Source organism: Felis catus, chromosome B4 (genome assembly GCF_018350175.1).
Source record: "Felis catus isolate Fca126 chromosome B4, F.catus_Fca126_mat1.0, whole genome shotgun sequence".
Classification (NCBI taxonomy): Eukaryota; Metazoa; Chordata; class Mammalia; order Carnivora; family Felidae; genus Felis; species Felis catus.
Window position 1 is genome coordinate 43,975,694 of NC_058374.1, and position 24,176 is coordinate 43,999,869.

The following is a 24,176-nucleotide window of genomic DNA, read 5'->3' on the forward strand; positions in this document are numbered from 1 at the left end:
TCGGTAGGTGAAAACACAAAAGGCAGTAAGTGGTAATCATGAGATAAGAGAAACCACTCTAGGGGCGCCTGGGTGGCGCAGTCGGTTAAGCGTCCGACTTCAGCCAGGTCACGATCTCGCGGTCCGTGAGTTCGAGCCCCGCGTCGGGCTCTGGGCTGATGGCTCGGAGCCTGGAGCCTGTTTCCGACTCTGTGTCTCCCTCTCTCTCTGCCCCTCCCCCGTTCATACTCTGTCTCTCTCTGTCCCCCCCCCACCCCCCCAAAATAAATAAACGTTGAAAAAAAAAAGAGAAACCACTCTAGGCTTAAAATATAAAAGAAAATGGTGACTTCAGTAAGATGGCAGACTAGGAAGCTACAGGCTCATCTTCTTCCACTGAATTAACAACAATGTGTGGACAAGAATACCTCAGTAAGAACTCCAGAGATGAGCTGAGAAGCCGCAGCACCCAGGGCATTGTAAAATTAAGAAGAGATTCCAACAAAAGGGGTATGATAGCTCCCAGCATTTGATACACTCATTAGTGCCCTTACTCCTACACAGCATATTGTGGAGATATCATGAGGAAATCCCATGCAGTTTCTTTCATGGTGGGGGGGGGGGGGGAGGAAAGAGTGGCTCCTGCATCTGACATTCCAGGTTGTTTGAGGACTACTTAAGGGACTGGTTTTTGTCTTGCTTAAGGCAGAGTGCTTAGGGGACCGGGTCAACTTTAGAAGCCACTGAACACTGATGTGAGCAGCAAGCAGAGTTGCAGTACTGCAGGTAGACGTGGGAAAAAAAGAAAATGAAGAAAATTCTTACGTTTACAAAAGCATCAAGAGGAAGAAAATATTGAGGAATAAACTTAATTCAGAAAATGAAAAGCTCGAACACTGAAAACTACAAAACATTGCTGAAAGAAATTAAATAATACACCAATAAATGGAATGATATCCCATGTTCATGGATTGGAAGATTTAATATTATTTTTATTTATTTATTTATTTATTTATAAATTTTTTTTTCAACGTTTATTTATTTTTGGGACAGAGAGAGACAGAGCATGAACGGGGGAGGGGCAGAGAGAGAGGGAGACACAGAATCAGAAACAGGCTCCAGGCTCTGAGCCATCAGCCCAGAGCCCGACGCGGGGCTGGAACTCACAGACCGCGAGATCGTGACCTGGCTGAAGTTGGACGCTTAACGGACTGTGCCACCCAGGCGCCCCAAAGAAGATTTAATATTATTAAAATGTGCATACTGCACATTTAACTCAGATTAAATGCAATTCCTATCAAAATTCCAGTAACACTTTTTTTCTCAGAATAGAAAGAAATCATCCTAAAATTCACATGGAATCCCTAAGAACTTCAAATAAATCAATCTTGAAAAAGAAGAACAAAGTTGGAGAACTTATACCTTCTGATTTCAGAACATATCACAAAGCTACAGTAATAAAAACAGTGTGAAACTGCTATAAAGACAGGCAAATAAACAAATAAAAACGAATAAGAACCAGAAATAACTCCATGTTTTTTGGCCGTATTATCTTCAACAAGGGTGCCAACACTACTTAATGGGGAAAGGAGAGTCTCTTCAGTAAATGATGTTGGGAAGTATCTGCCAACATGCAAAAGAACAAAGTTGGAATTTTATCTTACATTATATATAAAAATTAACTCAAAATGCATTAACAACGTAAATGTAATACCTAAAATTATAAAACTTCTAGAAGAAAACATACAAGAAAATATTAATAACATTGAACTTGACAATTATTTATTGTGTATGATACTCAAAAAAAAAAGGCAACCAAAGCACAGATAGACAAACGGGTACTACATTAAACTTTAAGTCTTTCGTGCATCAAAGGACACAATCAACAGAGTGAAAAATCAACTTACAGAATAGGAGAAAATGTTTGCAAATCATATATTTAATAAGGGATTAATATGCAGAATATATAAAGAATTTCTATGACTCATCTATAATAACAACAAAAAGATCAAAGAGTCTGATTTAAAAAATGAGCAAAAAACTTGAATAGACATTTCTCCAAGGTGACGTAAAAATGGCCAATGAGCATATAAAAAAGATGATCAACATCACTAATCATCTTGACAAATGAAAACCATACTACTTGGTGTGAAATATCACCTCACACCCAGTTAGTATGGTTATTACAAAAATACATATTACAAGTGTTGACAAGAATGTGGAGAAATTAGAATGCTTGTATATTGTTGCTGGAATAGTAAAATAGTGCAACTGCTAAGTAAAATAAGATAGAGTTCCTTAAAAGTTTGTTTGTTTGCTTGTTTATTTATTTACTTATTTATAATATAATTTATTGTTAGGTTAGCTAACATACAGTGTATACAGTGTGCTCTTGGTTTTGGGGGTACATTCCCATGATTCATCGCTTACATACAGCAGCCAGTGCTCATCCCAAGTGCCCTCCTCGATGCCCATCACCCATCTTCCCCTCTCCCCTACCCCCAAATCAACCCTCAGTTTGTTTTCTGTGTTTAAGAGTCTCTTATGGGTTTACCTCACTCTCTGAATCTTTTTTTCCCCTTTGTAGCCCCCATGGTTTTCTGTTAAGTTTCTCAAGTTCCACATATGAACAAAAACATGTGATATTTGTCTTTCTCTGACTGATTTATTTCACTTAGCACAATACCTTCCTGTTCCATCTGTGGTGTTGTAAATGGCAAGATTCCATTCTTTCTCATAGCCAAGTAGCATTCCATTGTATATATAAACCACATCTTCTTTATCCATTCATCAGTTGATGGACATTTGGGCTCTTTCCATAATCTGGCTACTGTCAAAAGTGCTGCTATGAACATTGGGGTTCATGTGCCCCTATGCGTCAGCACTCCTGTATCCTCTGATAAATTCCTAGCAGTGCTATTTCTGGGTTGTAGAGTAATTTTATTTTTAATTTTTTAAGGAAGTTCCATACTGTTTCCCAGAGAGGCTGCACCAGTTTGCATTCCCACGAAGGTCTATTCATGTCTTCTGCCTATTTATTCACTGGGTTATTTGTTTTTCAGGTGTTGAGTTTGGTAAGTTCTTTATATACTTTGGATGCTAACCCTTTATCTGATATTTCATTTGCAAATATCTTTTCCCATTCTTTCAGTTGCCTTTTAGTTTTGTTGATTGTTTCTTTTGCAATGCAAAAGCTTTTTATCCTGATGAGCTCCAAATAGTTCATTTTGCTTTTATTTTCCTTGCCTTTGGAGATGTGTCAAGAAAGAAGTTGTTGAGGCTGAGGTCAAACAGGTTGTTGCCTGTTTTCTCCACTAGGGTTTTGATGGTTTCCTGTCTCACAGTTAGGTCTTTCATCCATTTTGAGTTATTTTTGTGTGTGGTGTAAGAAAGTGGTCCAATTTCATTCTTCTGCATGTTGCTGTCCCAACCTCCCAACACCATTTGCCAAAGAGACTTTTTTCCATTGGATACTCTCTCCTGCTTTGTCAAAGATTAGTTGGCCATACCTCTGTGGGTCCATTTCTGGGTTCTCTATTCTATTCCATTGGTCTGTGTGTCTGTTCGTGTGCCACTAGCATACTGTCTTGGTGATGACAGCTTTGTAGTAGAGGCTAAAGTCCAGGATTGTGATGCCTCCCACTTTGGTTTTCTTTTTCAACATAACTTTGGCTATTCGGGGTCTTTTGTGGTTCCATACACATTTTAGGATTGTTTGTTCTAGCTCTGAGAAGAACGCTGGTGCAATGTGGATTGGGATTGCATTGGTAGTATTGACATTTTAATGCTATTTGTGCTTCCAACCCATGAGCAGGGAATGTTTTTCCATTTCTTTGCGTCTTCTTCAATTTCTTTCATAAGTTTTCTATAGTTTTCAGCATATAGATCTTCTACATCGTTGCTTAGGTTTATTCCTAGGTATCTCGTGGTTCTTGGTGCAATTGTAAATGGGATCGATTTCTTGATTGCTCTTTGTGCTGCTTCATTAATTGTGTGTAGAAATGCAACTGACTTCTGTACATTGCTTTTGTATCCTTCAACTTTGCTGAATTCATGTATCGGTCCTAGCAGCTTTTTGGTGGAGTCTTTTGGGTTTTCCATGTAGAGTATCATGTCATCTGTGGAAAGTGAAAGTTTGACTTCTTCTTTGCCAAACTGGATGCATTTTATTTCATTTTGTTGTCTGATTGCTGAGGCTAGGACTTTCCAACACTGTGTTAAACAAGGGTGGTGACAGTGCACATCCCTGTCGTGTTCCTAATCTCAGGGAAAAGGTCTCAGTTTTTCCCGATTGAAGATGATATGAGCTGTGGGCTTTTCATATATGGCTATTATGATATTAAGATATGTTCCTTCTAGTGCGACTTTTTTTTTTTTTAGTAAGAAAGGATTCTATGTTTTGCCAAATTTTTTTTTTTTTTTTTGCATCTATTGACAGGATCCTATGGTTCTTATCCTCTCTTCTATGAAAGTGTTGTATCGCATTCATTGATTTGCAAATATGGAACCAGCCCTGCAGCCCAACAATGAATCCCGCTTGATCATGTGAAAAATTCTTTTATTATGCTGTTAAATTCGATTTGCTAGTATCTTGTTGAGAATTTCTGCATCCATGTTCATCAGTGATATTGGCCTGTAATTCTCCTTTTTGATGGGGTCTCTATCTGGTTTGGGAATCAAGGTAATGCTGGTTTCAGAGAATGAGCCCAGAAGCTTTCCTTCCATTTCTATTTTTGGAAGAGCTCGAGAAGGATAGGTATGACCTCTGCTTTAAATGTCTGGTAGGATTCCCCTGGGAAGCCATCTGGCCCAGGACTCTTATTTGTTGGGAGATTTTTGCTCCGTCATTCAATTTCTTCACTTGGTCTGTTATGGGTTATGGGTCTGTTCAAATTTTCTATTTCTTGCCATTTGAGTTTTGGGAGTGTGTAGGTGTGTAGGAATTTGTCCATTTCTTCCAGGTAGTCCAGTTTGTTGGCATATAATTTTTCATAGGATTCTCTAATCATTGTTTGTATTTCTGTGGTGTTGGTTGTGATCTCTCCTCTGTCATTCATGATTTTATCTATTTGGGTTCTCTCTCTTTTCCCAGACTTCATAGAAGTCTGGCTAGGGGGTTATCAATTTTGTTTATTTTTTCAAAAAAATAAACCCAGCTGTTACATTCATTGATTTGTTCTAATGGTCTTTTTTATTAATCTATATTGTTTATTTCTGCTCTTATCTTTATTATTTCTCTTCTTCTGCAGGCTTTGGGGTTTCTTTGCTGTTCTGCTGCTAGTTCTTAGGTTTTGTGTTTGGGATTTTTCTTGTTTCTTGAGCTAGGCCTGGATTGCAATGTATTTTCCTCTGAGGACTGTCTTTGCTGCACCCCAAAGGGTTTGGACTGTCGTGTTTTCATTTCATTTGCTTCCATATATGTTAAAATTTCTTCTTTAATTGTCTTTTGGCCCATTCATTCTTTAGTAAGATGTTCTTTAACCTTCATGCATTTGGAGGCTTTCCAAATTTTTCCTTGTGATTGGTTTCAAGTTTCATAGCATTATGATCTCGTATGCATGGTATGATCTCAATTCTTTTGTATTTATTGAGAGCTGTTTTGTGATCCAGTTTGTGATCTGTCTTGGAGAATGTTCCATGTGCACTCTAGAGGAATGTGGATTCTGTTTCTTTTCTTTTCTTTTCTTTTCTTTTCTTTTCTTTTCTTTTCTTTTCTTTTCTTTTCACGTTTATTTATTTTTGAGACAGAGAGAGACATAGCATGAACAGGGGAGGGTCAGAGAGAGAGGGAGACACAGAATCTGAAACAGGCTCCAGGCTCTGAGCTGTCAGCACAGAGCCCGACGCGGGGCTTGAACTCACGGACCGCGAGATCATGACCTGAGCTGGAGTCGGACGCTTAACTGACTGAGCCACCCAGGGGCCCCATGATTCTGTTTCTTTTAGATGAAAAGTTCTGAATGTATGTGTCAAGTTTTCGGTCTAATGTCTCATTCAAGGCCATTATTTCTTTATTGATTTTCTGCCTGGATGATCTGTCAGTTTCTGTGAGTGGAGTATTAAAGTACACTGCAATTACCATATTCTTATCTTTAAAATTGCTTATGTTTGTGATTAAGTTCTTCCACGTTGGGGACATAAACATTTATAATTGTTAGCTCTTCTTGATGGACAGACCCTGTAACTATGATATAATGCCCTTCTTCATCTCGTGTTACAGTCTTTAGTTTAAAATCTAGCTTATCTGATATAAGTATGGCTACTCCAGCTTTCTTTGACTTCCAGTAGCATGATAGATTGTTCTCTATCCCCTTACTTTCAATCTGAAGGTGTCCTCGGGTCTAAAATGAGTCTCTAGTAGACAACATATAGATGGATCTTATTTTTTATTTTTTTTATCCATTTGGATACCCTATGTCTTTTGATTGAAGTGTTTAGTACATTTACATTCTGAGTGATTATTGAAATATGGATTTAGTGTCATTGTGTTACCTGCAGGTTTCATGCTTGTGGTGATGTCTCTGGTCCTTGGTAGTCTTTGCAGCATTCCACACACCGAGTCCCCCTTAGGATCTCTTGCAAGCTGGTTTAGTGGTCATGAACTCCTTTAGTTTTTGCTTGTCTGGGAAAGCCTTTATCTCTCCTTCTATTCTGAATGACACCCTTGATGGATAAAGGATTCTTGGCTGCATATTTTTTTCCTATTCAGCACACTGACTGTTTCCTACCCCTTCCTTCTAGCCTGCCAAATTTCAGTGGACAGGTCTGCTAGTAGCCTTATGTGTCTACCCTTGTAGGTTGAGGCCTGTTTGTCCCTAGCTGCTTTTAGAATTCTCTCTTTATCTTGGTATTTTGCCAGTTTCACTATGATATGCCATGGAGAAGGCCTATTCTTGTTCATCTGAAGGTTGTTCTCTGTGCCTCCTGACTTGGATGTCTGCTTCCTTCCCCAGATTAGGGAAGTTGTTAGCTTTAATTTAATAAGAATTTCAAGTAACCTTTCTGCCCCTTTGTCTCTCTGCTTCTTCTTCTGAAACTCCTATGACACAGAAACTCCTATGATACTCTCTAATTCTCCCCTCGTGGTCTAGTATTTTCTTATCTCTTTTTTTCTCAGCTTCATCATTTTCCATAATTTTATCCTCTCTTTCACTTATTCTCCCCTCTGCCTTCTCCATCCTTGCTGTCACTGCAAGTAGTTTATTTTGCATCTCCTTTGCAGCATTTCTTAATTTGTCGTGACTGTCTCTTAGTGCCTTGATCTCTGTAGCAATACATTCTCTGATGTCTTCTGTGCTTTTTTCAAGCCCAGCTATTAATCTTGCAACTATTATTATACATTCTCAATCAGATATATTGTTCATATCTGTTCTGAGTAATTCTCTTGCTGTCATTTCTTCCTGTAATTTCTTTTGAGGAAAGTTCTTCTGTTTTGTCATTTTGGCTAGTTTTCTGTCCCTTATGTGTCTTAATAGCTTATTATGTGTCCTGCTGCTGTGAGCACTATTATATTAAAAGGGGTCATACACTTCCCAGGGCCTGGCTCTTCAGGAGGTGTTTTTGGAGTATGTTGCATGCTCTCTCTTTTTGTGACTCTGGTTGATTTATCTCCCTATTCATAGTGGTGATTTGGATCTTCCATCAGGTGTGCTTTGATTTGTTCATTGAAGCACCCTGGAAAAAAATTAAAAAGGGGGGGGAGGTGGCAGAAAAAGCCTTATCCCCTACAAAGAGAGAAATGACAGGGGTGGGGAAAGAGAGAAGAGGAAAAAACATATTGACCAGGCAGAGAATTAGAGGAACTATATGGCTTAATCCAGAGAGAGAGGAAAATAAAGAAGGAGATACAGAAGTGGTGCAAAACAATAGATCAAAAGTGTCTGCTTAAACAAACCACAACTAGAATAGAGAAGGGAAGAAACAAGAGGAAGAAAAGGAAATATATACATATATATATATAAAGAATAGACCGAGAATCAAATCAGAAAATGCAAAACCATTGGACCAATATCTGATGGTGACTTGGAACAAGTGGCTGCACTGGTCTGGAGGAGGGGCCGTCTGGCTGGGTCAGGGTCAGTCTTGCTCCATTAGATACGCAGGTTACCAGGAGGGGCGTGGTTTGTGTAGGTTGGCCCCGCCTCCACTGTGGACCCTCTGTCCCATTCCCTGTCCCATTCCCTGAAGCCCCACTTTGTTGGTGATGGGCAGAAAAATTGTGACACCCCCGTCTCTCCTCCCCTGACCGTGTGTCCCAGACCACTCTGTTCAGGCCATCCTCACAGTGCCGCGTGGGCATGAATCAGGTGGTTTATCCTGCTCCACAGTCTCCCATGCCTCCCAGGTGCTTGGTGGGATCGCAAACACCAGTGTCTTAAAGGATCCTGATCTGTGTGCCCCTGTTCCAGGGTAGTGCCACTCCACCCAGCAAGCTGACAAAGGGCCTCTGGCTGGTGGGCTGGTGAGTGGCTACATGTTTTTTCCCCATAGCACTTAAGGGAGAGGACTGCTCTGTCCAACTGTATCTCTGAGCTCACTACAGATCCCAGAGCTGGTCCTTCTTCTCCCCTAGGCACGCGTACAGGATGGCAGGCCCCAGTTCGGAGAAAGTCCTGCAACCCTGGATCATGTTAGAAATTGGTTCTCTCTCTCTCTCTCTCTCTCTCTCTCTTTTTTTCCGTTCCCTGTTCCATGATTTTTCTCTTGTCCAAATACAATCCTACACTTCCGCAGCCTTTCTTTCTCTTCCTTGTGTCTCTCCACAGAAGGGGATCCCTCCTCTCTGTGCCTACACCACCCATTTTATTTTTCCCAACTTGCAATCATGCACCTATGGACCGCCAAGGTGTTCCCGTGGGCCCCTGGAGATGTTTCTGTCACTCTGTAGCCTGGATGCCCAGAATTCCAAGTCTTCTGGCCTCTATACTGCTGTGTTTGAGGGATGAGGAAACTTCGGGTCCCCCTATTTTTCCACCATGTTGACTCCTCACCTCACGATCTATTTCCCCTTCGGCCGTCTTTTTCTTCCCTGCATCTTGTCAGACACGTCAGGTCCTATGCTTGTCTGAAGGGTGTTTTTGCTTGCATCACACCTTCCTTAAAATTTTTAAGTGAAACTACCATATGACATCTTAACCCCACTTCTGGGTATACATTCAAAAAAATTGAAAGCAGAGGCCCAAAGAGATATTTGCGTAATCATGTTCAGAACAACCCTACTCACAATAACCAAGGGTTGGAAGCAACCCATAGAGTCATTGAGAGATGAATGGATAAAGAAAATATGATACATTGACACCTTGAATGGTTAGAATCAAAAAGATAAGAAATAGCAAGCATTGGTGAGGATGTAGAGGAAAAAAAAAAAACAAAACCTCCTGTGAGATGGGTGGGAAGGTAAATTGGTGCAGCCACTGTGGGAAACTGGGTTTTTTATGGAGGTTCCTCAAAAAATTAAAAACAGAAATACCATACGATCCAGTAATCCTACTACTGGGTATTTACCCAAAGAAAACAAAAGCACTAATTTGAAAGGATACATGCGTTCCTACATTTATAGCAGCATCATTTACAAGAGCCAAGATACGGAAGCAACCCAAGTAGTAGCCATGGATAGATGAATGGATAAAGATATTAATCAGCCATAAGAAAGAATGAGGGCTTGCCATTTTCAACAACATGGATGGTCCTGGAGGGTGTTATGCTAAGTGAAATGAGTCAGTCAGAGAAAGACAAATACTATCTGATTTCACCCATATGTGGGCCCTAAAAAACAAAACAAAGAAATAAGTGAATAAAAAAAAACACTGTTCAAGAACTGGGTCCTCATGAGGCCAGGAGTGAGGATTTCGCCACGGATGAGGACAGGGAGGAAAGCATCCACAAACTGAAAGAAAAGGTGAAGAAATGGAAGGGACATGGCTTTGACTTCAAAGAAGGGTCTCGAGCACAGACGTGGGAGGATTATGACAGTGTGGAACAGGATGGCCATGAACTTGGACCACAGCACTCTATTGAAGGCTGAATTCTATTTGTCACTGGAGTCCAGGAGGAAGCCACCGGAGAAGACACCCATGACAAATTTGGAGAGTGTGCGGAAATAAAAAAACATCCACCTCAACGTGGACAGGCATACAGGATACCTGAAGGGGTATATTCTAGTTGAGTAAGAAACATTCAAGGAGACCAGGCTGCTATGGAGGAACTCAGTGGCCAGCGTTTTATGGGACAGCATTTATGCGCCACCAGTGTGGATTGGTGTTTTGTTCAAGGTCCACCCAAGGGCAAGGGGAGAGGTGGCCGAAGATGCAGCAGGAGTCCAGACTAGAGGCAGCACTGACTGCAACTCTGTTGTCCAGATATTCTCTCCAGAGATTCTATTTGACCATGGAGGCTTGGAGAAATAAGGCTGGGGTGGAACTCGCTGTGTTTATATTTCATCTCTCACTCTACGTGCTTGGAGTTTTTTGTTTGTTTTTGTTTTGTTTTGCTTTTGTTTTAGTTATAAATAAATGTCCCATTTTGGTTTCGTAAAAACAAAAGAAACAACAACCACAAAAAAACCCACTCTTAAACACAGAGAACAAATTGATGGTTGCCAGAGGGACGATGGGTGGGGGAATGGGTAAAATAGATAAAGGGATTAAGAGGCATAAACTTCTAGTTATAAAGAGTCATGAAGACAAAAAGTACACCATAGGGGATATAGTCAAGAATATTGTAATAATGTTATATGGTGACCACACTTACTGTAGTTAAGCACCAAGTAATGTAGAAAATTGTGGAATCAATATGTGGTAGCCCTGAAATGAACATACCATTGTATGTTAATTACACTTCAGTGAAAAGAAAGAAAAAAAGAAAGGACCTCAACATATGGTATATACATGCAATAGAATATTGTTCAACCTTGCAAAGGAAGGGCTTTCTGGCACATAGTACCACACCGTATGGTAAATCTTAAGGATGTTATGTTAAGTGAAATAAGCTAGTTTCAAAAAAGACAAATAGTGTATTGGCTCACTTATATGAATTATCTAAAGTAGTAAAGTTCACGGAAACAGCAAGTAGACCACTTGGTTACCAGTGGCTGGAGGTGGTGGGGGGTGGGGGGTGGGCAGTACTTTGTTTAATGGGTATGGAGTTGCAGATTTGCAAGATGAAACGATTCACAATGCAAATCCGACACTACCGGACCATACGCCTAAACACTGTTAAGAAGGTAAATTTTGGGTGTTATTACCACAATAGAAAAAAAAAAAAATTCTGACCTGGTGTTCAGTAATGAGAAACAGGGGAACAGAGGTGATCTTATCCGAAAATCCTCAAGATGCAAGGACAGTGTTTTCACATGCAAGGGTAGAGTGTCTTCCCCCCTTCCCGCCCAGAGAATTGGAGAATGGTCGATTGTTGGAGGAATGCAGAGGGGTATTGGGAGGTGAGAGAGAAGTGAAGAGTGCAGCACTATCACCCCGCTCCCGTTCCCCTCATTTAACATTGACACATGGACCTGTACGCACCATTCACTAGCTTTTTTCAGATACGGAATTGTGAACAAAAGGATTCCTGCCGGATTCAAACGGTTAAACCTATTGCCTTTTGAGAATGTTTTAAGACATTAAGAGCGTTAGGCATGGTTTCAGAGAACTGAGAGAAATAAATGCTAACCACTAAACAACTTATCGGTTGGCTGTGGGTTGTCGTCGCTTTGCTTGGCTTTCTCGCTCATTCCTGTCCGGCTGCCCTGCATAAGTGGCAGTTTTGTTCTTGTTGTTGTGTAAGTCTCAGGACTTCAGTGTTCCGTGAAAACAGGTACACTTGCTGCCTTCTTCTGTGTGCCTGCAGAGTTTGCATGCAAAGCACGTTTATAATTTATTTGCAGTATGGTAGTATCTATGTTTTGGCTGTTAGATTGAAATTTTCCCTGGAACCATGACTGTTTTGTAATGCCAGAGGATAACTACATGCGTACATACTGAAGGGATGAATGAATGCGTGATGCACTTGTTGTGATTGTCCTATGCTGTGTATTTGCAGTGGGGATTAGATGCATAACACTGCCCGTATTGGTTGCTAGGGCTGCAGTAAAAAGGTGCCACAGACCGGAAGGCTTAGTTCTGAGAGCTGGATGTCCAAGATCAAGATGTCAGCAGGGTTCATTTCTTCTAAGGCTGCTCTCCTTGGGTTGGAAATGGCTGTCTTTTCTCTGTTTCTTCACGTGATCGCCTCTCTGCATCTATGTCCTAATCTCCTCTATTGACAACGACACCAGTCATATTGGAAACAGGCTCACCCTAAAAGCCTCATTTTAACTTAATTATTTCTTTAAAGACCATTTTTCCAAACAGTCACAACTGGGGCGCTAGGGCTAGGATTTGAATATATGAATATTTTGGCAGGGAGGGGAGTATAGTTCAGCTCATAAAATATCCTAATAAGTTTTGCACTTTTAAATCAGGGTAATGGTTATATTTGACTGTAGATGGTTTGTGTGTGTGTGTGACTAAACTTGGAATTATTACTATAAGCTGATCATCCTGCAAAAATTAAAGATATCTAAACACCAACTGAACCTACTGATTAACCCAAGGCAAAATACAGACTCTTCCAAATTGTTCATGCACTGTCTATAGCTCGTTTCATAAGGAGTTATGCCAATGCTGAGAATGTCTTCAACATTATAATGAAAAAATGATACTGCACAGAAATGATTTCTGTTCGAGGTTCAGAAATTTCCACTGCGAACAAGATTAGGCCAGTTGCCTTGATGCACAGGAAATACTTACCACAAATATCTACCTAGAAACATTTACACATTTTACCCTTCAAAAAAATGTTTGTTTATTTTTGAGAGAGTGAGAGTGCATGCTCAGAGAGGGGCAGAGAGAGAGGGTGACAGAGGATTTGAAGCAGGCTCTGTGCTGATCCAGACAGACCAATGTGGGGCTCAAACTCAAGAGCTGTGAGATCATGACCTGAGCCAAAGTCAGACGCTTAACTGACTAGGGCCACACAGGTGCCCTGAAACGTTTGCGTTTTTATTTTTTTATTTAGTTGTTTAATGTTTATTTAATTTTGAGAGAGAGAATGAGAGAGAGACAGAGCACGAGCAGGGGAGGAGGAGAGAGAGAGGGAGACACAGAATCTGAAGCAGGCTCCAGGCTCCAGTTGTCAGCACAGAGCCCGAAGTGGGGCTCCAACCAATAAACTGTGGGATCATGACCCGAGCCGAAGTCGGACGCTTAACTGACTGAGCCACCCAGGCGCTGCCCATTCACTTTATTTATGTATTTATGTATTTATTTAAATATAATTGGTTGTCAGGTTAGCTAACATACAGTGTATACAGTGTGCTCTTGACTTTGGGAGTAGATTCCCATGATTCATTGCTTACATACAACACCCAGTGCTCATCCCAACAAGTGCCCTCCTCAATGCCCATCACCCATTTTTCCCCTCCCCTGCCCCTCCCCCCCCAAAAACGTCAGTTTGTTCTCTGTATTTAAGAGACTCTTATGGGTTTGCCTCCTACTCTGTTTGAAACTATTTCTTCCCCTTCCCTTTCTCCATGGTCTTCTGTTAAGTTTCTGAGGTTCCACATATGAGTGGGAACATACGATATTTGTCTTTCTCTGACTGACTTATTTCACTTAACATAATAGCCTCCAGTTCCATCCACATTGTTGCAAATGGCAGGATTTCATTCTTTCTCACTGCCGAATTATATCCCATTGTATATATATACCACAGCTTCATTATCCATTCATCAGTTGATGGACATTTGGGTTCTTTCTATGATTTGGCTGTTGTTGAAAGTGCTGCTGTAAACAATGGGGTACATGTGCCCCTATGCATCGGCACTCCTGTATTCCTTGGGTAAATTCCTAGCAGTGCTCTTGCTGGGTCATAGGGTAATTCTAGTTTTGAATTTTTGAGAAACCTCTACCCTGTTTTCCAGAGTGGCTGCATGAGTTTGCATTCTCACCAACAGTGCAAGAGGGTTTCCGTTTCTTCACATCCTTGCCAACATCTTGTTTCCTGAGTTGATAATTTCAGCCACTCTGACCAGTGTGAAGTGGTATCTCAATGTGGTTTTGGTTTGTATTTCCTTGATGATGAGTGATGCTGAGCATCTTTTCATGTGTCTGTTGGCCACCTGGATATTTTCTTTGGAAAATTTCTATTCATGTCTTCTGCCTATTTATTCACTGGGTTATTTGTTTTTCAGGTGTTGAGTTTGGTAAGTTCTTTATATACTTTGGATGCTAACCCTTTATCTGATCTTTCATTTGCAAATATCATCTCCCATTTCATTGGTAGCCTTTTAGTTTTGTTGATAGTTTCCTTTGCAATGCAGAAGCTTTTAATCTTGATGAGGTCCCAATAGCTCATTTTTGCTTTTCCTTCCCTTGCCTTTGGAGATGTGTCAAGTAAGACGTTGCTGTGGCTGAGGTCAAACAGGTTGTTGCCTGTTTTCTCCACTAGGGTTTTGATGGTTTCCTGTCTCACAGTTAGGTCTTTCATCCATTTTGAGTTATTTTTGTGTGTGGTGTAAGAAAGTGGTCCAATTTCATTCTTCTGCATGTTGCTGTCCCAACCTCCCAACACCATTTGCCAAAGAGACTGTCTTTTTTTCCACTGGATACTCTCTCCTGCTTTGTCAAAGATTAGTTGGCCATACCTCTGTGGGTCCATTTCTGGGTTCTCTATTCTATTCCATTGGTCTGTGTGTCTGTTCGTGTGCCACTAGCATACGTATTGGTGATTACAGCTTTGTAGTAGAGGCTAAAGTCCAGGATTGTGATGCCTCCCACTTTGGTTTTCTTTTTCAACATAACTTTGGCTATTCGGGGTCTTTTGTGGTTCCATACACATTTTAGGATTGTTTGTTCTAGCTCTGAGAAGAACGCTGGTGCAATGTGGATTGGGATTGCATTGGTAGTATTGACATTTTAATGCTATTTGTGCTTCCAACCCATGAGCAGGGAATGTTTTTCCATTTCTTTGCGTCTTCTTCAATTTCTTTCATAAGTTTTCTATAGTTTTCAGCATATAGATCTTCTACATCGTTGCTTAGGTTTATTCCTAGGTATCTCGTGGTTCTTGGTGCAATTGTAAATGGGATCGATTTCTTGATTGCTCTTTGTGCTGCTTCATTAATTGTGTGTAGAAATGCAACTGACTTCTGTACATTGCTTTTGTATCCTTCAACTTTGCTGAATTCATGTATCGGTCCTAGCAGCTTTTTGGTGGAGTCTTTTGGGTTTTCCATGTAGAGTATCATGTCATCTGTGGAAAGTGAAAGTTTGACTTCTTCTTTGCCAAACTGGATGCATTTTATTTCATTTTGTTGTCTGATTGCTGAGGCTAGGACTTTCCAACACTGTGTTAAACAAGGGTGGTGACAGTGCACATCCCTGTCGTGTTCCTAATCTCAGGGAAAAGGTCTCAGTTTTTCCCGATTGAAGATGATATGAGCTGTGGGCTTTTCATATATGGCTATTATGATATTAAGATATGTTCCTTCTAGTGCGACTTTTTTTTTTTTTAGTAAGAAAGGATTCTATGTTTTGCCAAATTTTTTTTTTTTTTTTGCATCTATTGACAGGATCCTATGGTTCTTATCCTCTCTTCTATGAAAGTGTTGTATCGCATTCATTGATTTGCAAATATGGAACCAGCCCTGCAGCCCAACAATGAATCCCGCTTGATCATGTGAAAAATTCTTTTATTATGCTGTTAAATTCGATTTGCTAGTATCTTGTTGAGAATTTCTGCATCCATGTTCATCAGTGATATTGGCCTGTAATTCTCCTTTTTGATGGGGTCTCTATCTGGTTTGGGAATCAAGGTAATGCTGGTTTCAGAGAATGAGCCCAGAAGCTTTCCTTCCATTTCTATTTTTGGAAGAGCTCGAGAAGGATAGGTATGACCTCTGCTTTAAATGTCTGGTAGGATTCCCCTGGGAAGCCATCTGGCCCAGGACTCTTATTTGTTGGGAGATTTTTGCTCCGTCATTCAATTTCTTCACTTGGTCTGTTATGGGTTATGGGTCTGTTCAAATTTTCTATTTCTTGCCATTTGAGTTTTGGGAGTGTGTAGGTGTGTAGGAATTTGTCCATTTCTTCCAGGTAGTCCAGTTTGTTGGCATATAATTTTTCATAGGATTCTCTAATCATTGTTTGTATTTCTGTGGTGTTGGTTGTGATCTCTCCTCTGTCATTCATGATTTTATCTATTTGGGTTCTCTCTCTTTTCCCAGACTTCATAGAAGTCTGGCTAGGGGGTTATCAATTTTGTTTATTTTTTCAAAAAAATAAACCCAGCTGTTACATTCATTGATTTGTTCTAATGGTCTTTTTTATTAATCTATATTGTTTATTTCTGCTCTAATCTTTATTATTTCTCTTCTTCTGCAGGCTTTGGGGTTTCTTTGCTGTTCTGCTGCTAGTTCTTAGGTTTTGTGTTTGGGATTTTTCTTGTTTCTTGAGCTAGGCCTGGATTGCAATGTATTTTCCTCTGAGGACTGTCTTTGCTGCACCCCAAAGGGTTTGGACTGTCGTGTTTTCATTTCATTTGCTTCCATATATGTTAAAATTTCTTCTTTAATTGTCTTTTGGCCCATTCATTCTTTAGTAAGATGTTCTTTAACCTTCATGCATTTGGAGGCTTTCCAAATTTTTCCTTGTGATTGGTTTCAAGTTTCATAGCATTATGATCTCGTATGCATGGTATGATCTCAATTCTTTTGTATTTATTGAGAGCTGTTTTGTGATCCAGTTTGTGATCTGTCTTGGAGAATGTTCCATGTGCACTCTAGAGGAATGTGGATTCTGTTTCTTTTCTTTTCTTTTCTTTTCTTTTCTTTTCTTTTCTTTTCACGTTTATTTATTTTTGAGACAGAGAGAGACATAGCATGAACAGGGGAGGGTCAGAGAGAGAGGGAGACACAGAATCTGAAACAGGCTCCAGGCTCTGAGCTGTCAGCACAGAGCCCGACGCGGGGCTTGAACTCACGGACCGCGAGATCATGACCTGAGCTGGAGTCGGACGCTTAACTGACTGAGCCACCCAGGGGCCCCATGATTCTGTTTCTTTTAGATGAAAAGTTCTGAATGTATGTGTCAAGTTTTCGGTCTAATGTCTCATTCAAGGCCATTATTTCTTTATTGATTTTCTGCCTGGATGATCTGTCAGTTTCTGTGAGTGGAGTATTAAAGTACACTGCAATTACCATATTCTTATCTTTAAAATTGCTTATGTTTGTGATTAAGTTCTTCCACGTTGGGGACATAAACATTTATAATTGTTAGCTCTTCTTGATGGACAGACCCTGTAACTATGATATAATGCCCTTCTTCATCTCGTGTTACAGTCTTTAGTTTAAAATCTAGCTTATCTGATATAAGTATGGCTACTCCAGCTTTCTTTGACTTCCAGTAGCATGATAGATTGTTCTCTATCCCCTTACTTTCAATCTGAAGGTGTCCTCGGGTCTAAAATGAGTCTCTAGTAGACAACATATAGATGGATCTTATTTTTTATTTTTTTTATCCATTTGGATACCCTATGTCTTTTGATTGAAGTGTTTAGTACATTTACATTCTGAGTGATTATTGAAATATGGATTTAGTGTCATTGTGTTACCTGCAGGTTTCATGCTTGTGGTGATGTCTCTGGTCCTTGGTAGTCTTTGCAGCATTCCACACACCGAGTCCCCCTTAGGATCTCTTGCAAGCTGGTTTAGTGGTCATGAACTCCTTTAGTTTTTGCTTGTCTGGGAAAGCCTTTATCTCTCCTTCTATTCTGAATGACACCCTTGATGGATAAAGGATTCTTGGCTGCATATTTTTTTCCTATTCAGCACACTGACTGTTTCCTACCCCTTCCTTCTAGCCTGCCAAATTTCAGTGGACAGGTCTGCTAGTAGCCTTATGTGTCTACCCTTGTAGGTTGAGGCCTGTTTGTCCCTAGCTGCTTTTAGAATTCTCTCTTTATCTTGGTATTTTGCCAGTTTCACTATGATATGCCATGGAGAAGGCCTATTCTTGTTCATCTGAAGGTTGTTCTCTGTGCCTCCTGACTTGGATGTCTGCTTCCTTCCCCAGATTAGGGAAGTTGTTAGCTTTAATTTAATAAGAATTTCAAGTAACCTTTCTGCCCCTTTGTCTCTCTGCTTCTTCTTCTGAAACTCCTATGACACAGAAACTCCTATGATACTCTCTAATTCTCCCCTCGTGGTCTAGTATTTTCTTATCTCTTTTTTTCTCAGCTTCATCATTTTCCATAATTTTATCCTCTCTTTCACTTATTCTCCCCTCTGCCTTCTCCATCCTTGCTGTCACTGCAAGTAGTTTATTTTGCATCTCCTTTGCAGCATTTCTTAATTTGTCGTGACTGTCTCTTAGTGCCTTGATCTCTGTAGCAATACATTCTCTGATGTCTTCTGTGCTTTTTTCAAGCCCAGCTATTAATCTTGCAACTATTATTATACATTCTCAATCAGATATATTGTTCATATCTGTTCTGAGTAATTCTCTTGCTGTCATTTCTTCCTGTAATTTCTTTTGAGGAAAGTTCTTCTGTTTTGTCATTTTGGCTAGTTTTCTGTCCCTTATGTGTCTTAATAGCTTATTATGTGTCCTGCTGCTGTGAGCACTATTATATTAAAAGGGGTCATACACTTCCCAGGGCCTGGCTCTTCAGGAGGTGTTTTTGGAGTATGTTGCATGCTCTCTCTTTTTGTGACTCTGGTTGATTTATCTCCCTATTCATAGTGGTGATTTGGATCTTCCATCAGGTGTGCTTTGATTTGTTCATTGAAGCACCCTGGAAAAAAATTAAAAAGGGGGGGGAGGTGGCAGAAAAAGCCTTATCCCCTACAAAGAGAGAAATGACAGGGGTGGGGAAAGAGAGAAGAGGAAAAAACATATTGACCAGGCAGAGAATTAGAGGAACTATATGGCTTAATCCAGAGAGAGAGGAAAATAAAGAAGGAGATACAGAAGTGGTGCAAAACAATAGATCAAAAGTGTCTGCTTAAACAAACCACAACTAGAATAGAGAAGGGAAGAAACAAGAGGAAGAAAAGGAAATATATACATATATATATATAAAGAATAGACCGAGAATCAAATCAGAAAATGCAAAACCATTGGACCAATATCTGATGGTGACTTGGAACAAGTGGCTGCACTGGTCTGGAGGAGGGGCCGTCTGGCTGGGTCAGGGTCAGTCTTGCTCCATTAGATACGCAGGTTACCAGGAGGGGCGTGGTTTGTGTAGGTTGGCCCCGCCTCCACTGTGGACCCTCTGTCCCATTCCCTGTCCCATTCCCTGAAGCCCCACTTTGTTGGTGATGGGCAGAAAAATTGTGACACCCCCGTCTCTCCTCCCCTGACCGTGTGTCCCAGACCACTCTGTTCAGGCCATCCTCACAGTGCCGCGTGGGCATGAATCAGGTGGTTTATCCTGCTCCACAGTCTCCCATGCCTCCCAGGTGCTTGGTGGGATCGCAAACACCAGTGTCTTAAAGGATCCTGATCTGTGTGCCCCTGTTCCAGGGTAGTGCCACTCCACCCAGCAAGCTGACAAAGGGCCTCTGGCTGGTGGGCTGGTGAGTGGCTACATGTTTTTTCCCCATAGCACTTAAGGGAGAGGACTGCTCTGTCCAACTGTATCTCTGAGCTCACTACAGATCCCAGAGCTGGTCCTTCTTCTCCCCTAGGCACGCGTACAGGATGGCAGGCCCCAGTTCGGAGAAAGTCCTGCAACCCTGGATCATGTTAGAAATTGGTTCTCTCTCTCTCTCTCTCTCTCTCTCTCTTTTTTTCCGTTCCCTGTTCCATGATTTTTCTCTTGTCCAAATACAATCCTACACTTCCGCAGCCTTTCTTTCTCTTCCTTGTGTCTCTCCACAGAAGGGGATCCCTCCTCTCTGTGCCTACACCACCCATTTTATTTTTCCCAACTTGCAATCATGCACCTATGGACCGCCAAGGTGTTCCCGTGGGCCCCTGGAGATGTTTCTGTCACTCTGTAGCCTGGATGCCCAGAATTCCAAGTCTTCTGGCCTCTATACTGCTGTGTTTGAGGGATGAGGAAACTTCGGGTCCCCCTATTTTTCCACCATGTTGACTCCTCACCTCACGATCTATTTCCCCTTCGGCCGTCTTTTTCTTCCCTGCATCTTGTCAGACACGTCAGGTCCTATGCTTGTCTGAAGGGTGTTTTTGCTTGCATCACACCTTCCTTAAAATTTTTAAGTGAAACTACCATATGACATCTTAACCCCACTTCTGGGTATACATTCAAAAAAATTGAAAGCAGAGGCCCAAAGAGATATTTGCGTAATCATGTTCAGAACAACCCTACTCACAATAACCAAGGGTTGGAAGCAACCCATAGAGTCATTGAGAGATGAATGGATAAAGAAAATATGATACATTGACACCTTGAATGGTTAGAATCAAAAAGATAAGAAATAGCAAGCATTGGTGAGGATGTAGAGGAAAAAAAAAAAACAAAACCTCCTGTGAGATGGGTGGGAAGGTAAATTGGTGCAGCCACTGTGGGAAACTGGGTTTTTTATGGAGGTTCCTCAAAAAATTAAAAACAGAAATACCATACGATCCAGTAATCCTACTACTGGGTATTTACCCAAAGAAAACAAAAGCACTAATTTGAAAGGATACATGCGTTCCTACATTTATAGCAGCATCATTTACAAGAGCCAAGATACGGAAGCAACCCAAGTAGTAGCCATGGATAGATGAATGGATAAAGATATTAATCAGCCATAAGAAAGAATGAGGGCTTGCCATTTTCAACAACATGGATGGTCCTGGAGGGTGTTATGCTAAGTGAAATGAGTCAGTCAGAGAAAGACAAATACTATCTGATTTCACCCATATGTGGGCCCTAAAAAACAAAACAAAGAAATAAGTGAATAAAAAAAAACACTGTTCAAGAACTGGGTCCTCATGAGGCCAGGAGTGAGGATTTCGCCACGGATGAGGACAGGGAGGAAAGCATCCACAAACTGAAAGAAAAGGTGAAGAAATGGAAGGGACATGGCTTTGACTTCAAAGAAGGGTCTCGAGCACAGACGTGGGAGGATTATGACAGTGTGGAACAGGATGGCCATGAACTTGGACCACAGCACTCTATTGAAGGCTGAATTCTATTTGTCACTGGAGTCCAGGAGGAAGCCACCGGAGAAGACACCCATGACAAATTTGGAGAGTGTGCGGAAATAAAAAAAACATCCACCTCAACGTGGACAGGCATACAGGATACCTGAAGGGGTATATTCTAGTTGAGTAAGAAACATTCAAGGAGACCAGGCTGCTATGGAGGAACTCAGTGGCCAGCGTTTTATGGGACAGCATTTATGCGCCACCAGTGTGGATTGGTGTTTTGTTCAAGGTCCACCCAAGGGCAAGGGGAGAGGTGGCCGAAGATGCAGCAGGAGTCCAGACTAGAGGCAGCACTGACTGCAACTCTGTTGTCCAGATATTCTCTCCAGAGATTCTATTTGACCATGGAGGCTTGGAGAAATAAGGCTGGGGTGGAACTCGCTGTGTTTATATTTCATCTCTCACTCTACGTGCTTGGAGTTTTTTGTTTGTTTTTGTTTTGTTTTGCTTTTGTTTTAGTTATAAATAAATGTCCCATTTTGGTTTCGTAAAAACAAAAGAAACAACAACCACAAAAAAACCCACTCTTAAACACAGAGAACAAATTGATGGTTGCCAGAGGGACGATGGGTGGGGGAATGGGTAAAATAGATAAAGGGATTAAGAGGCATAAACTTCTAGTTATAAAGAGTCATGAAGACAAAAAGTACACCATAGGGGATATAGTCAAGAATATTGTAATAATGTTATATGGTGACCACACTTACTGTAGTTAAGCACCAAGTAATGTAGAAAATTGTGGAATCAATATGTGGTAGCCCTGAAATGAACATACCATTGTATGTTAATTACACTTCAGTGAAAAGAAAGAAAAAAAGAAAGGACCTCAACATATGGTATATACATGCAATAGAATATTGTTCAACCTTGCAAAGGAAGGGCTTTCTGGCACATAGTACCACACCGTATGGTAAATCTTAAGGATGTTATGTTAAGTGAAATAAGCTAGTTTCAAAAAAGACAAATAGTGTATTGGCTCACTTATATGAATTATCTAAAGTAGTAAAGTTCACGGAAACAGCAAGTAGACCACTTGGTTACCAGTGGCTGGAGGTGGTGGGGGGTGGGGGGTGGGCAGTACTTTGTTTAATGGGTATGGAGTTGCAGATTTGCAAGATGAAACGATTCACAATGCAAATCCGACACTACCGGACCATACGCCTAAACACTGTTAAGAAGGTAAATTTTGGGTGTTATTACCACAATAGAAAAAAAAAAAAATTCTGACCTGGTGTTCAGTAATGAGAAACAGGGGAACAGAGGTGATCTTATCCGAAAATCCTCAAGATGCAAGGACAGTGTTTTCACATGCAAGGGTAGAGTGTCTTCCCCCCTTCCCGCCCAGAGAATTGGAGAATGGTCGATTGTTGGAGGAATGCAGAGGGGTATTGGGAGGTGAGAGAGAAGTGAAGAGTGCAGCACTATCACCCCGCTCCCGTTCCCCTCATTTAACATTGACACATGGACCTGTACGCACCATTCACTAGCTTTTTTCAGATACGGAATTGTGAACAAAAGGATTCCTGCCGGATTCAAACGGTTAAACCTATTGCCTTTTGAGAATGTTTTAAGACATTAAGAGCGTTAGGCATGGTTTCAGAGAACTGAGAGAAATAAATGCTAACCACTAAACAACTTATCGGTTGGCTGTGGGTTGTCGTCGCTTTGCTTGGCTTTCTCGCTCATTCCTGTCCGGCTGCCCTGCATAAGTGGCAGTTTTGTTCTTGTTGTTGTGTAAGTCTCAGGACTTCAGTGTTCCGTGAAAACAGGTACACTTGCTGCCTTCTTCTGTGTGCCTGCAGAGTTTGCATGCAAAGCACGTTTATAATTTATTTGCAGTATGGTAGTATCTATGTTTTGGCTGTTAGATTGAAATTTTCCCTGGAACCATGACTGTTTTGTAATGCCAGAGGATAACTACATGCGTACATACTGAAGGGATGAATGAATGCGTGATGCACTTGTTGTGATTGTCCTATGCTGTGTATTTGCAGTGGGGATTAGATGCATAACACTGCCCGTATTGGTTGCTAGGGCTGCAGTAAAAAGGTGCCACAGACCGGAAGGCTTAGTTCTGAGAGCTGGATGTCCAAGATCAAGATGTCAGCAGGGTTCATTTCTTCTAAGGCTGCTCTCCTTGGGTTGGAAATGGCTGTCTTTTCTCTGTTTCTTCACGTGATCGCCTCTCTGCATCTATGTCCTAATCTCCTCTATTGACAACGACACCAGTCATATTGGAAACAGGCTCACCCTAAAAGCCTCATTTTAACTTAATTATTTCTTTAAAGACCATTTTTCCAAACAGTCACAACTGGGGCGCTAGGGCTAGGATTTGAATATATGAATATTTTGGCAGGGAGGGGAGTATAGTTCAGCTCATAAAATATCCTAATAAGTTTTGCACTTTTAAATCAGGGTAATGGTTATATTTGACTGTAGATGGTTTGTGTGTGTGTGTGACTAAACTTGGAATTATTACTATAAGCTGATCATCCTGCAAAAATTAAAGATATCTAAACACCAACTGAACCTACTGATTAACCCAAGGCAAAATACAGACTCTTCCAAATTGTTCATGCACTGTCTATAGCTCGTTTCATAAGGAGTTATGCCAATGCTGAGAATGTCTTCAACATTATAATGAAAAAATGATACTGCACAGAAATGATTTCTGTTCGAGGTTCAGAAATTTCCACTGCGAACAAGATTAGGCCAGTTGCCTTGATGCACAGGAAATACTTACCACAAATATCTACCTAGAAACATTTACACATTTTACCCTTCAAAAAAATGTTTGTTTATTTTTGAGAGAGTGAGAGTGCATGCTCAGAGAGGGGCAGAGAGAGAGGGTGACAGAGGATTTGAAGCAGGCTCTGTGCTGATCCAGACAGACCAATGTGGGGCTCAAACTCAAGAGCTGTGAGATCATGACCTGAGCCAAAGTCAGACGCTTAACTGACTAGGGCCACACAGGTGCCCTGAAACGTTTGCGTTTTTATT

The 24,176-nt window shown here is 40.9% G+C and overlaps 2 pseudogenes; both read left to right on the forward strand.

The window, feature by feature from the left end:
* The first annotated feature begins 389 nt into the window (after window positions 1-389).
* Window positions 390-10,318, forward strand: LOC101081990 (annotated as a pseudogene).
* A 798-nt stretch (window positions 10,319-11,116) lies between these two features.
* LOC123386855 lies at window positions 11,117-21,473 on the forward strand (annotated as a pseudogene).
* The last annotated feature ends 2,703 nt before the right edge of the window (window positions 21,474-24,176 follow it).